The sequence below is a fragment of the Corythoichthys intestinalis genome, chromosome 11 (assembly GCF_030265065.1).
Source record: "Corythoichthys intestinalis isolate RoL2023-P3 chromosome 11, ASM3026506v1, whole genome shotgun sequence".
In the NCBI taxonomy this organism is placed as follows: Eukaryota; Metazoa; Chordata; class Actinopteri; order Syngnathiformes; family Syngnathidae; genus Corythoichthys; species Corythoichthys intestinalis.
This window is the reverse complement of record NC_080405.1, coordinates 54,266,252-54,278,721: the sequence shown is the minus strand read 5'-3', so window position 1 is coordinate 54,278,721 and position 12,470 is coordinate 54,266,252. Positions and strand designations below refer to the sequence as shown.

The 12,470-nt window shown below is 39.5% G+C and overlaps 1 protein-coding gene across 2 annotated transcripts in view; it reads right to left on the bottom strand.

Moving 5' to 3' along the window:
* Nucleotides 1-12,470, bottom strand: part of htr4 (5-hydroxytryptamine receptor 4) — a 197,369-nt gene that overhangs the window by 101,788 nt on the left and 83,111 nt on the right. The gene's annotated exons all lie outside the window — the stretch shown is intronic.

Sequence of the window (12,470 nt, the reverse complement as noted above, 5' to 3'; positions counted from 1 at the left end):
AGCATTAAATGCCAAAACAAATTAAAAATACCTGAGTGTTTCTTGCATTGAAATATTCTCATAGCCTTTAACGAAGACTGCTATTCAAATGTGGAAAAAATAAACAATGTTTATTGTTAGTTCATTGAATGCCATTGACGTCGATAGATGACCAATCCATTTTGACTGAGAAGGTCAAAGATAGATTAGACGTCTTCTTATAGAGACCTGTCCACCCCATACACACAAAAAAGCTGTCCAAAGACACCAGAGACAGAATTTTTGACCTTTACAAGGCTGAAACTCCACTATGGCCAAGACCAAAGAGCTGTCGAAGGACACCAGAGACACCAGGCTGGGAAGACTGAATCTGCAATCGATAAAATGCTTGGTGTAAAGAAATCAACAGTGGGAGCAATTATTAGAAAATGGAAGACATACAAGACCACTGATAATCTCCCTTGATCTGGGGCTCCATGCAAGATCTCACCCCGTGGCGTCAAAATGATAACAAGAACGGTGAGCAAAAATCTCAGAACCACATGGGAGGACCAAGTGAATGACCTACAGAGAGCTGGGACCACAGTAACAAAGGCTACTATCAGTAACACAATGCGCCGCCAGGGACTCAAATCCTGCACTGCCAGACGTGTCCCCCTGCTGAAGCCAGTACACATCCAGGCCTGTCTGCGGTTCGCTAGAGAGCATTTGGATGATCCAGAAGAGGACTGGGAGAATGTTTTATGGTCAGATGAAACCAAAATAGAACTTTTTGGTAGAAACACAGGTTCTCGTGTTTGGAGGAGAAAGAATACTGAATTGCATCTGAAGAACACCATACCCACTGTGAAGCATGGGGGTGGAAACATCATACTTTGGGGCTGTTTTTCTGCAAAGGGACCAGGACGACTGATCTGTGTAAAGGAAAGAATGAATGGGGCCATGTATCGAGAGATTTTGAGTGGAAATCTCCTTCCGTCAGCAAGGGTAATGAAGATGAGACGTGGCTGGGTCTTTCAGGATGACAATGATCCCAAACACACAGCCAGGGCAACAAAGGAGTGACTTCATAAGAAGCATTTCAAGGTCCTGGAGTGGCCTAGCCAGTCTCCAGATCTCAACCCCATAGAAAATCTGTGGAGGGAGTTGAAAGTCCGTGTTGCCCAACGACAGCCCCAAAACATCACTGCTCTAGAGGAGATCTGCATGGAGGAATGGGCCAAAATACCAGCAACAGGGTGTGAAAAGCTTGTGAAGAGTTACAGAAAACGTTTGGCCTCCGTTATTGCCAACAAAGGGTACATAACAAAGTATTGAGATGAACTTTTGGTATTAACCAAATACTTATTATCCACCATGATTTGCAAATAAATTCTTTAAAAATCAAACAATGTGATTTTCTGTTCCCCCCCCCCCCCCCCCATCCTGTCTCATGGTTGAGGTTTACCCAGGTTGACAATTACAGGCCTCTCTAATATTTTCAAGTGGCAGAACTTGCTCAAGTAATGGCTGACTAAATACTTATTTGCCCCAATGTATGTGAAAAACTTTTGACTAGTTTTCGAGCATGTTCAGGCCTCCAAATTGGCCATTTTCTTTTGCCGAGGAGAAGAAATAATAATAAGAAGAATCCTTTGCATCATAATAGGGCTCTCGCACACTTAGTGCCCGGGCTCTATTAAGTTGTGATTGCATCTAGAAAAATGCAAATTTAGCTTTTGTTGAGTAAAATTAAGATCATACTACATGCTTTCCTCTTGTATTGTGTTTCTGATGTGAAAAAATGAGTGTTTTATTCGCTGTTGAAAACTTGCACTAAAAAAAAAAAAAATGAAGTTGCTATTTTGAGTGAAAACTTACAATACCATTCAAATGCTTGGGGTCTAAGCGACCCCAAACTTTTAAACCATATTGTATCATATAGGATTTTTCATTATGTACACTACGGTTCAAAGGTTTGGGGTCTAAGACCCAAACTTTTGAACGGTAGTGTATATGATATGTTAAATATTGCTATTGATCCTGAAAATATAGGCGATTATATCTGCATTTGGTGATTTTTATGCATCTAGCGTAAAATTTGAGAATTTTACAGCCATTTTAAGTTTTGCTATACTTGTATAAAACAAATAATTATTTGGGATTTTATTAGACTTTGAATTGACTTTGAATATGCCTAAGGGCGATGTCCGTTTTGGTTTTAGGTTGCTAGCGGCTTTGGTTTTGAAAATATTTGAATTAGGGTTGTTCCGATCATGTTTTTTGCTCCCGATCCGATCCCGATTTTAGTTTGAGTATCTGCCGATCCCGATATTTTCCGATCCGATTGCTTTTTTTTGGCTCCCAATTCAATTCCAATCATTCCCGATAATTTTTCCCGATCATATACATTTTGGCAATGCATTAAGAAAAAAATGAATAAAACTCGGACGGATATATACATTCAACATACAGTACATAAGTACTGTATTTGTTTATTATGACAATAAATCCTCAAGATGGCATTTACATTATTAACATTCTTTCTGTGAGAGGGATCCATGGATAGAAAGACTTGTAATTCTTAAAGGATAAATGTGACTTTGTATATTGTGACTAAATATAGCCATCTAGTGTATTTCTTGAGCTTTCAGTAAATGATACTGTAGCCATTTAACTGTTCTGCCCAAATGCATGATGGGAAGTGCAACCATGACTGTGCATAGTGGCACCAATTTATATATCTTCTCTGCATTGGGAAATAACATAGGGTGTTAAGAAAAAGATCAACTATTACCTTGCTCCCCACGATATTTCTAATTAATGAAAGAGGGATTGTAAGGCTTTAGCCAATTAAAAAAAGGCTCCAAAGGCTGCCAAAATTCACTCTACTCATTTTACGCTGCCTTTTAGCTCTATAAATTGGTAAAACGGCGCCATTATAGATTGAACGCGACAATGCGTGAGTAGGTCGTGCAGCGCTTGCGTTAATTACGTTAAATATTTTAACGTGATTAATTTTTAAAAAATTAATTACCGCCGTTAACGCAATAAATTTGATAGCCCTACTTTAAGCCAAAACTAAAGACTCTGGATGAGTGTAAGATATTTTGTCTGGAACGTTAAATACAAATAGAAAACGATTTAATTAAAATTATATATATCAGTGCCTTGCAAAAGTATTCGGCCCCCTTGAATCTTGCAACCTTTCGCCACATTTCAGGCTTCAAACATAAAGATATGAAATTTAATTTTTTTGTCAAGAATCAACAACAAGTGGGACACAATTGTGAAGTGGAACAACATTTATTGGATCATTTAAACTTTTTTAACAAATAAAAAACTGAAAAGTGGGGCGTGCAATATTATTCGGCCCCTTTACTTTCAGTGCAGCAAACTCACTCCAGAAGTTCAGTGAGGATCTCTGAATGATCCAATGTTGTCCTAAATGACCGATGATGATAAATAGAATCCACCTGTGTGTAATCAAGTCTCCGTATAAATGCACCTGCTCTGTGATAGTCTCAGGGTTCTGTTTAAAGTGCAGAGAGCATTATGAAAACCAAGGAACACACCAGGCAGGTCCGAGATACTGTTGTGGAGAAGTTTAAAGCCGGATTTGGATACAAAAAGATTTCCCAAGCTTTAAACATCTCAAGGAGCACTGTGCAAGCCATCATATTGAAATGGAAGGAGCATCAGACCACTGCAAATCTACCAAGACCCGGCCGTCCTTCCAAACTTTCTTCTCAAACAAGGAGAAAACTGATCAGAGATGCAGCCAAGAGGCCCATGATCACTCTGGATGAACTGCAGAGATCTACAGCTGAGGTGGGAGAGTCTGTCCATAGGACAACAATCAGTCGTACACTGCACAAATCTGGCCTTTATGGAAGAGTGGCAAGAAGAAAGCCATTTCTCAAAGATATCCATAAAAAGTCTCGTTTAAAGTTTGCCACAAGCCACCTGGGAGACACACCAAACATGTGGAAGAAGGTGCTCTGGTCAGATGAAACCAAAATTGAACTTTTTGGCCACAATGCAAAACGATATGTTTGGCGTAAAAGCAACACAGCTCATCACACTGAACACACCATCCCCACTGTCAAACATGGTGGTGGCAGCATCATGGTTTGGGCCTGCTTTTCTTCAGCAGGGACAGGAAAGATGGTTAAAATTGACGGGAAGATGGATGCAGCCAAATACAGGAACATTCTGGAAGAAAACCTGTTGGTATCTGCACAAGACCTGAGACTGGGACGGAGATTTATCTTCCAAGAGGACAATGATCCAAAACAAAGCCAAATCTACAATGGAATGGTTCAAAAATAAACGTATCCAGGTGTTAGAATGGCCAAGTCAAAGTCCAGACCTGAATCCAATGGAGAATCTGTGGAAAGAGCTGAAGACTGCTGTTCACAAACACTCTCCATCCAACCTCACTGAGCTCGAGCTGTTTTGCAAGGAAGAATGGGCAAGAATGTCAGTCTCTCGATGTGCAAAACTGATAGAAACATACCCCAAGCGACTTGCAGCTGTAATTGGAGCAAAAGGTGGCGCTACAAAGTATTAACGCAAGGGGGCCGAATAATATTGCACGCCCCACTTTTCAGTTTTTTATTTGTTAAAAAAGTTTAAATTATCCAATAAATTTTGTTCCACTTCACGATTGTGTCCCACTTGTTGTTGATTCTTGACAAAAAATTAAAATTTTATATCTTTATGTTTGAAGCCTGAAATGTGGCGAAAGGTTGCAAGGTTCAAGAGGGCCGAATACTTTTGCAAGGCACTGTATATATTAAAAAAAGGCATGTCCGATATTTTTTTGCCGATTCCGATACTTTGAAAATGACGTGATCGGACCCAATCGATAGGCATCCTGATCGATCGTGACATCTTTAATTTGAATTTTAAGTTTTTGAAAATAGGCCCCCTACGGATCGGCCCCGAGCCCCGTCACCCATCAACTGATAGTGAAGTCTAAGCCCTAGATGACATGGTGGCGGTGAGTCTTTCCTTGCTCCGCTCTCCAGAGGGACTCTATTGCATTATCGCCCACAACAATTTACGACCGCAGTCACTGAATTTCACTCTCCAGTAAATGAAATAAAAGTGCATAACATCACCAGAGGTGACCGTTGTTGTTGTTGTTTTTATTTAATTCAACCTTGAATCGGGTCGATTCTCACTCCGCAAGTTTGTCGGGGGACAAAACGCAACGGAGGCTCTCGGGGATGATATTTCTATGTGATTGATTTACAAGTCGTAAAGTAAGTAAATGGAGTTTGTCTCCAGGCAATCACACTCATTATTGCCCCATCAGGCCTAGTGAACACGCTTTGTCTCTACCACACAACAAACCAAGAGGACAATCATGAAAGGAATAAATAAAAGGGGAATTGAAGCTGTAAACAGCTAGGTGTACTGAATGGAGATAAATTAGTGGAATTTTGTGGTGGGTTTTGTCTGTGAAGCCACATGGGATTGTTTGGTAATTAAGGGCTGTAGAAATAAACTTGACGATGTGGGCTTGATTAGTAATTTTTATTTTTGTTTATTTTTTAACGTGTCCTGTTCAGCTGCTTAGACGCTGAGAATGGAAATCTGAGTGTTCTAACGGTCTGAACAGTTTTAATTAGGGCTGTCAAAATTATCGTGTTAACGGGCGGTAATTAATTTTTTCAATTAATCACGTGAAAATATTTGACGTAATTAACGCACATGAGCCGCTCAAACATTAAAATGACAGCACAGTGAAATGTGTTCTTGTTGTGTTTTTCGGAGTTTTGTCGCCCTCTGCTGGCGCTTGGGTGCGACTGATTTTATAGGTTTCAGCACCCATGAGAATTGTGTAAGTAATTATTGGCATCAACAATGGCAGGCTACTAGTTTATTTTTTGATTGAAAATTTTACAAATTTTATCAAAACGAAAACATTAAGAGGGGTTTTAATATGAAAATTTCTATAACTTGTACTAACATTTATCTTTTAAGAACTACAAGTCTTTCTATCCATGGATCGCTTTAACAGAATGGTCATAATAGTAATGCCATCTTGTTGATTTATTGTTATAATAAACAAATACAGTCCTTATGTACCGTATGTTGAATGTATATATCCATCTTGTGTCTTATCTTTCCATTTCAACAATAATTTACAGAAAAATATGGCATATTTTATAGATGGTTTGAATTGCGATTAATTACGATTAATTTTCAAGCTGTAATTAACTTGATTAAAATTTTTAATTGTTTAAGACCCCTAGTTTTAATGTATTACATGGAGTTTGATATACTATTATTGTGGTTGTTCATTATGTTTTATTTATTAGGAGAATGGTGGGGACAGAAAGAAAGGAAGCAGACCGAAGAGGAAAGGAACAAACAAAAACAAAAGAATACATTATTAAACGCCTATGTTGCCTATGAACCTACAAGTAGGCATGTGCCGGTATGAGATTCTGACGGTATGATAACCTTAAACCAAAATATCACGTTTTCACGGTATTGCAATTACAACTTACATAAAAATTACGAATAACAAAATTACAAACAAAATCTTTTTTTTTTCCATTGAACAGAATTTGGTCTCATCTGACCAAAGCACACGGTCCCAGTGTGTATTTTTGTGTGAGACCAAGATTGAGCTTTTTGGCAACAAACACTCTAAGTGAGTCTGGCGTGACACGAAAGATGCGCATGCTGAAAAGCACCTCATACCCACTGTGAAGTATGAGGGTGGGTCAGTGATGCTGTGGGGCTGTTTCGCTTCCAAAGGCCCTGGGAACCTTGTTCGGGTGCATGGCATCATGAATGCTTTGAAAAAACAGGACATTTTAAATCAAAATCTGTTGCCCTCTGCCCGAAAGCTGAAGATGGGTCGTCACTGGGTCTTTCAGCAAGACAATGACCCGAAACATATGACCAAATCTACACAGAAATGGTTCACCAGACACAAAATCAACCTCCTCCCATGGCCACCTCAGTCCCCAGACCTTGTTTTGTTGGCAAAAGGTGGTTGTACAAAGTATTAACACCAGGGGTGCTAATAATTGTGACACACATTATTTGATGTCAAATATTTTTTTCTTTATGTGGGATTTTTTCCCCACTGAATGAATGCACTTGTATTGAAGGTTGGATTTTTCTCTTTTTTTCCATTAAGGTCCCATATTATTGAATTTAAAAAAGTATATATCAGAAGTAGGGCTGTCAAACGATTAACATTTTTAATCGAGTTAATTACAGCTTAAAAATTAATTAATCGTAATTAATCACAATTAATCGTAATTCAAACCCTCTATAGAATATGCCATATTTTTCTGTATATATATATTCTGTAAAATAATTTGTTGGAATGGAAAGATAAGACACAAGATGAATATATACATTCAACATACGGTACATAAAGACTGTAGTGGGCATTTCACTCTACTGTCATTTAAATCTGTCTATGCTGTCCTCACTCCGAAGCGTCTACTTTTTCCAAAGCTAGACAGCTAATGAACGACGCCTTAATAATCAGACTTCTTCCTTTTTCATCTGATTTATTAATAAAATGGCCTCAAACCACTGTTCTCTTTAGACCGTAGTGAAACTACAAAAAAAAGTACACAAGCATTGCATTGGCAACAACGTTAGCTTAGCACGCTATACAGGTTCATTAAACATAAACAAAAAGCGTCTCATAAAGAAAATATAACATTTAGCTTACTAACATTATATGTACATTCTTTACAACAACCATACTTACGGACAAATCTTGTCCAAAGATCATATAAGCACAACATTACAATGTAAGCGTCAGCCCGAGACGTCGTGCAGCCATATTGAACTGGCAAGAAAGCAATAAACCATGTCGCAAAGCGACCACAAGAGTTCGCTGTTAGACAGCACAAAAACCTTGCTGTAAAACTTACCAAAAGGCAGAATACTGTCTGAGCAGGACATGTGCGTTAATTGCGTCAAATATTTTAACGTGATTAATTAGAAAAATTAATTACCGCGCGTTAACGCGATAATTTTGACAGCCCTAATTAGAAGCTAAAAAACACATCTTTTTCAGGGTTGCCAATAGTTATAGAGGGCACTGTATATGGGTAATTTAGATTGTCTTCCCACAACTGAAGTGTGTTTTGCACTTGATTTACGTTTAGACAGTAAAGTTGTCTCATTTCTTTTTATGCCTATTCATATAACAGCTTTCAACACAAACTCACATTCAAACTGTAAATTGTCATACAAGAGAGTGTGCTTTGAAATTGGATTTAATAAATTGTACTTATGACCAACTGTTTGATCAAGAAAACAGATTCATTACAGTTTGCCTCCTCATTCGATTTTGTTGTTTAGTTTTCAGATAATAATTGAGTCATTGACACAATTTTTATCAGCGCTTTGCCCACGGAAAAAAATGTCAACCAGCAACACTTTTTTTATTTATTTGAATGAACAGGACTTTTGTCTGATTTTTGTACTGAGTATTCCTTTCATGTTTGATAGTCAACCTTTATTCTCTCAGAATGCAGGTCTACTGGTAGTTCCCAGCGTTTCTAAAAGTACTGTCGGAGCTAGAGCCTTTAGCCACCAAGCCCCTGTTTTATGGAATCTGCTTCCAGCTAATATTAAAGAAGCCGAGACAGTCTGCACATTTAAGATTAGATTAAAACGTTCCTATTCGACAAAGCTTATGGTCAGGCTAGTTTAAATTGGAGTAGACTCACAGTTTAGTCTAAGCTGCACTAGAAGCTATCATGCTGGAGGAAGTACAGCCACTGAGTTCTATCTCCTTTTTCTCACTCTACCTACCACTTGTCTTACTTTATTTCTATTTTCCAATGTTAATATCTAGTTGTCTAGTCTCTTCATCACTAGTCACCCGGTGTCCCCTTTCCCCCTCCCCTCTGGGGAGGGGCTATTTTTCAGCTGCAGCCTCCTGACTGTCCGGACCCCTGGCTGGATGGACGTCCTCGTTGCTACCCCCGTCTCATCTGGCTAGATGGACCTCTTCGGCTACGTTCATACTACAGGTCTTAATGCACGAATCCGATTTTTTGTCATATCTGTTTTTTTGGCGTGCCCGTTCAGACTGCCTTTGTCCATTGAGACCATTCAAGTATTACGCATGCGCACTAATTCGCAGTCCGACACGCGCTGAACAAGACGACCCGCATGCGCAGAAGCATCAAAACAAATGACACACGTCATCCGTCATTCCAGGGATATCATATTTTGCTTTTCAAAAGTAGGACACAAATAACAGACATAAATAATCCCCGTTTAGGCTGATATTCAAAGTTTATATGGATCGATAGCATGCACACACGGTCCGTGCACGTCACACACACATACGGGCAGTTTGCCCCGACCTCGGCCGTGTAGGCAATGTTGAAATATTGCTTCCTTGGAGCAGAGAGAAAACTGAGCATTCTCAGGCTTATCCTCAACCCATTTTTATTTTTTATGACTGTTGTCAAGCCCAGCCCTTCCCCAAAAGCCATGTTCACTGCAAGCTAGGCGCTAATAACGCACAGCGGCACCGCTACGGTAAGCGTCTCTCTCGCTATTTGATGACGTAATTGCTGCATGAAATCCGATTTGGGAGAGTGGACAGTACAGACTGCCGCGACAGTCTGGAAAAATGTGGCCCAGATCGGATTTGAACCACATACGAAAGTGACCCAGATCGGATTTGAAATGGTCCACTTCTATGCGACTTGTCACATTCAGACCGTAAAGTTAATGCCTCACTCGAGTTGGAAAAACACGAAAAATCGGATTCGTGCATTAAGACCTGTAGTATGAACGTAGCCTTCTTGTTCCTTTACTCCACTGCATCTTTACGCACTGTAACTTCACCTGCTAATTCCTATTAGCAGTCCTGGTGCTACCTGTCTATCCGTCCTGGGATTGGATCTCTCCTGACTGTGGTACTCCCCAAGGTTTCTCATTTTCTCCCAAAGACTCTGGAGTTTTTGGAGTTTTTCCTTGCCGACATGGAGGGTCTAAGGATGGGGGATACCCAGGACTTGAACTTTATTTATTCATCTTTGTTGCTTTACTTGCTGATTGTGTATCATATTGCCTCTACAAAGCCCTTTGAGACAACCTTGTTGTGATTTAGGGCTATGCAAGTAAAATTGAATTGAATTGAATTTATCAAACTTAACTAAAAACTTATAAATGCCCACAAGACTGGCTGTGAATGCTTTGGTTCCAGTGCCATTGACGACACTAGACATCCAATCCGGTCAAAATGAATTGGGTGTTGACTGGATTATTATTATTTTTTATTATTGTTTTTTTCAACAGTGACACCTTTTTAAAACGATAGATCTTTCCCTACTTCTACCTTCACCATACCCAGCTTGCATTGTGGCAGCGTTTGGGCCAATCCAATTTGAATGGGGGTTTTGACGGAAGGTTTTAGTTTAGGGTTGAAAGCTTTTATTTCTCTCCACATTTCTCTACTCCCGGCCAAATACTTCTTTTCAAATTACGTTGGCTCCAAAACACACATCAGTACTGTCTTTCAATATAATGAAAAGTAATATACTACATTAGCTACATGGAATATGTCATCAAGGCGCTTTTTCCTTTGAAGGCTAAAAGCATGTCTTTATTGCACATTTTTTCACTCTCTTATTATCCTAATTATCCTAACTAAACGTGAGCTCGCACTGTCTGGGAATAAATGATAAAATAAATAAATAAGGAAGGAAAGCCATCATTGTAGCAGTCTTTTGAATCAAAGCTTAAGGATGTTTTGCAAAGCGAAGAAAATATAGAATCTAGACAAAATTGAAGGATCATTTCTGTCTTTGCTGTTACTTTGTATATGTTAACAACAGGAATGTACACATATATTAAGGCTGGCATTTTACGTGATAATTATATGATATATATACAGTGGGGCAAATAAGTATTTAGTCAACCACTAATTGTGCAAGTTCTCCTACGTGAAAAGATTAGAGAGGCCTGTAATTGTCAACATTGGTAAACCTCAACCATGACAGACAGAATGTGGAAAAAAAAACCAGAAAATCACATTGTTTGATTTTTAAAGAATTTATTTCCAAATTACAGCGGAAAATAAGTATTTGGTCACCTACAATCAAGCAAGATTTCTGGCTGTCAAAGAGGTCTAACGAGGCTCCACTAGTTACCTGTATTAATGGCACCTGTTTTAACTCATTATCGGTATAAAAGACACCTGTCCACAACCTCAGTCAGTCACACTCCAAACTCCACTATGGCCAAGACCAAAGAGCTGTCGAAGGACACCAGATACAAAATTGTAGACCTGCACCAGGCTGGGAAGACTAAATCTGCAATAGGTAAAACGCTTGGTGTAAAGAAATCAACTGTGGGAGCAATTATTAGAAGATATACAAGACCACTGATAATCTCCCTCCATGCAAGATCTCAACCCGTGGAGTCAAAATGATAACAAGAACGGTGAGCAAAAATCCCAGAACCACACGGGGGGACCTAGTGAATGACCTACAGAGAGCTGGGACCACAGAAACAAAGGCTACTATCAGTAACACAATGGGGGACACCAGGGACTCAAATCCTGCACTGCCAGACGTGTCCCCCTGCTGAAGCCAGTACACGTCCAGGCCCGTTTGCGGTTTGCTAGAGAGCATTTGGATGATCCAGAAGAGGACTGGGAGAATGTGTTATGGTCAGATGTAACCAAAATAGAACTTTCTGGTAGAAACACAGGTTCTCATGCTTGGAGGAGAAAGAATACTGAATTGCATCCGAAGAATATCATACCCACTGTGAAGCATGGGGGTGGAAACATCATACTTTGGGGCTCTTTTTCTGCAAACGGACCAGGATGACTGATCTGTGTAAAGGAAAGATTTAATGTGGCCTTGTATCGAGAGATTTTGAGTGAAAATCTCTTTCCATCAGCAGGGGTATTGAAGATGAGATGTGGCTGGGTCTTTCAGCATGGCAATGATCCCAAACACACAGCCAGGGCAACAAAGGAGTGGCTTCATTTCAAGGTCCCGGGGTGGCCTAGCCAGTCTCCAGATCTCAACCCCATAGAAAATCTGTGGAGGGAGTTGAAAGTCCGTGTTGCCCGACGAAAGCCCCAAAACATCACTGCTCTAGAGGAGATCTGCATGGAGGAATGGGCCAAAATACCAGCAACAGTGTGCGAAAAGCTTGTGAAGAGTTACAGAAAACGTTTGTCCTCCGTTATTGCCAACAAAGGGTACATAACAAAGTATTGAGATGAATTTTTGGTATTGACAAAATACTTATTTTCCACCATGATTTGCAAATAAATTCTTTAAAAATCAAACAATGTGATTATCTTTTTCTCATGGTTGAGGTTGACAATTACAGGCCTCTCTAATCTTTTCAAGTAGGAGAACTTGCACAATTGGTGGTTGACTAAATACTTTTTCCCTCACTGTATGTCTTGTACCTAGAGATGAACAAAAATAGCTTTTTGTGTACTCATGGAAGTACAGCCTGCTCTATGCTTCCTGCGC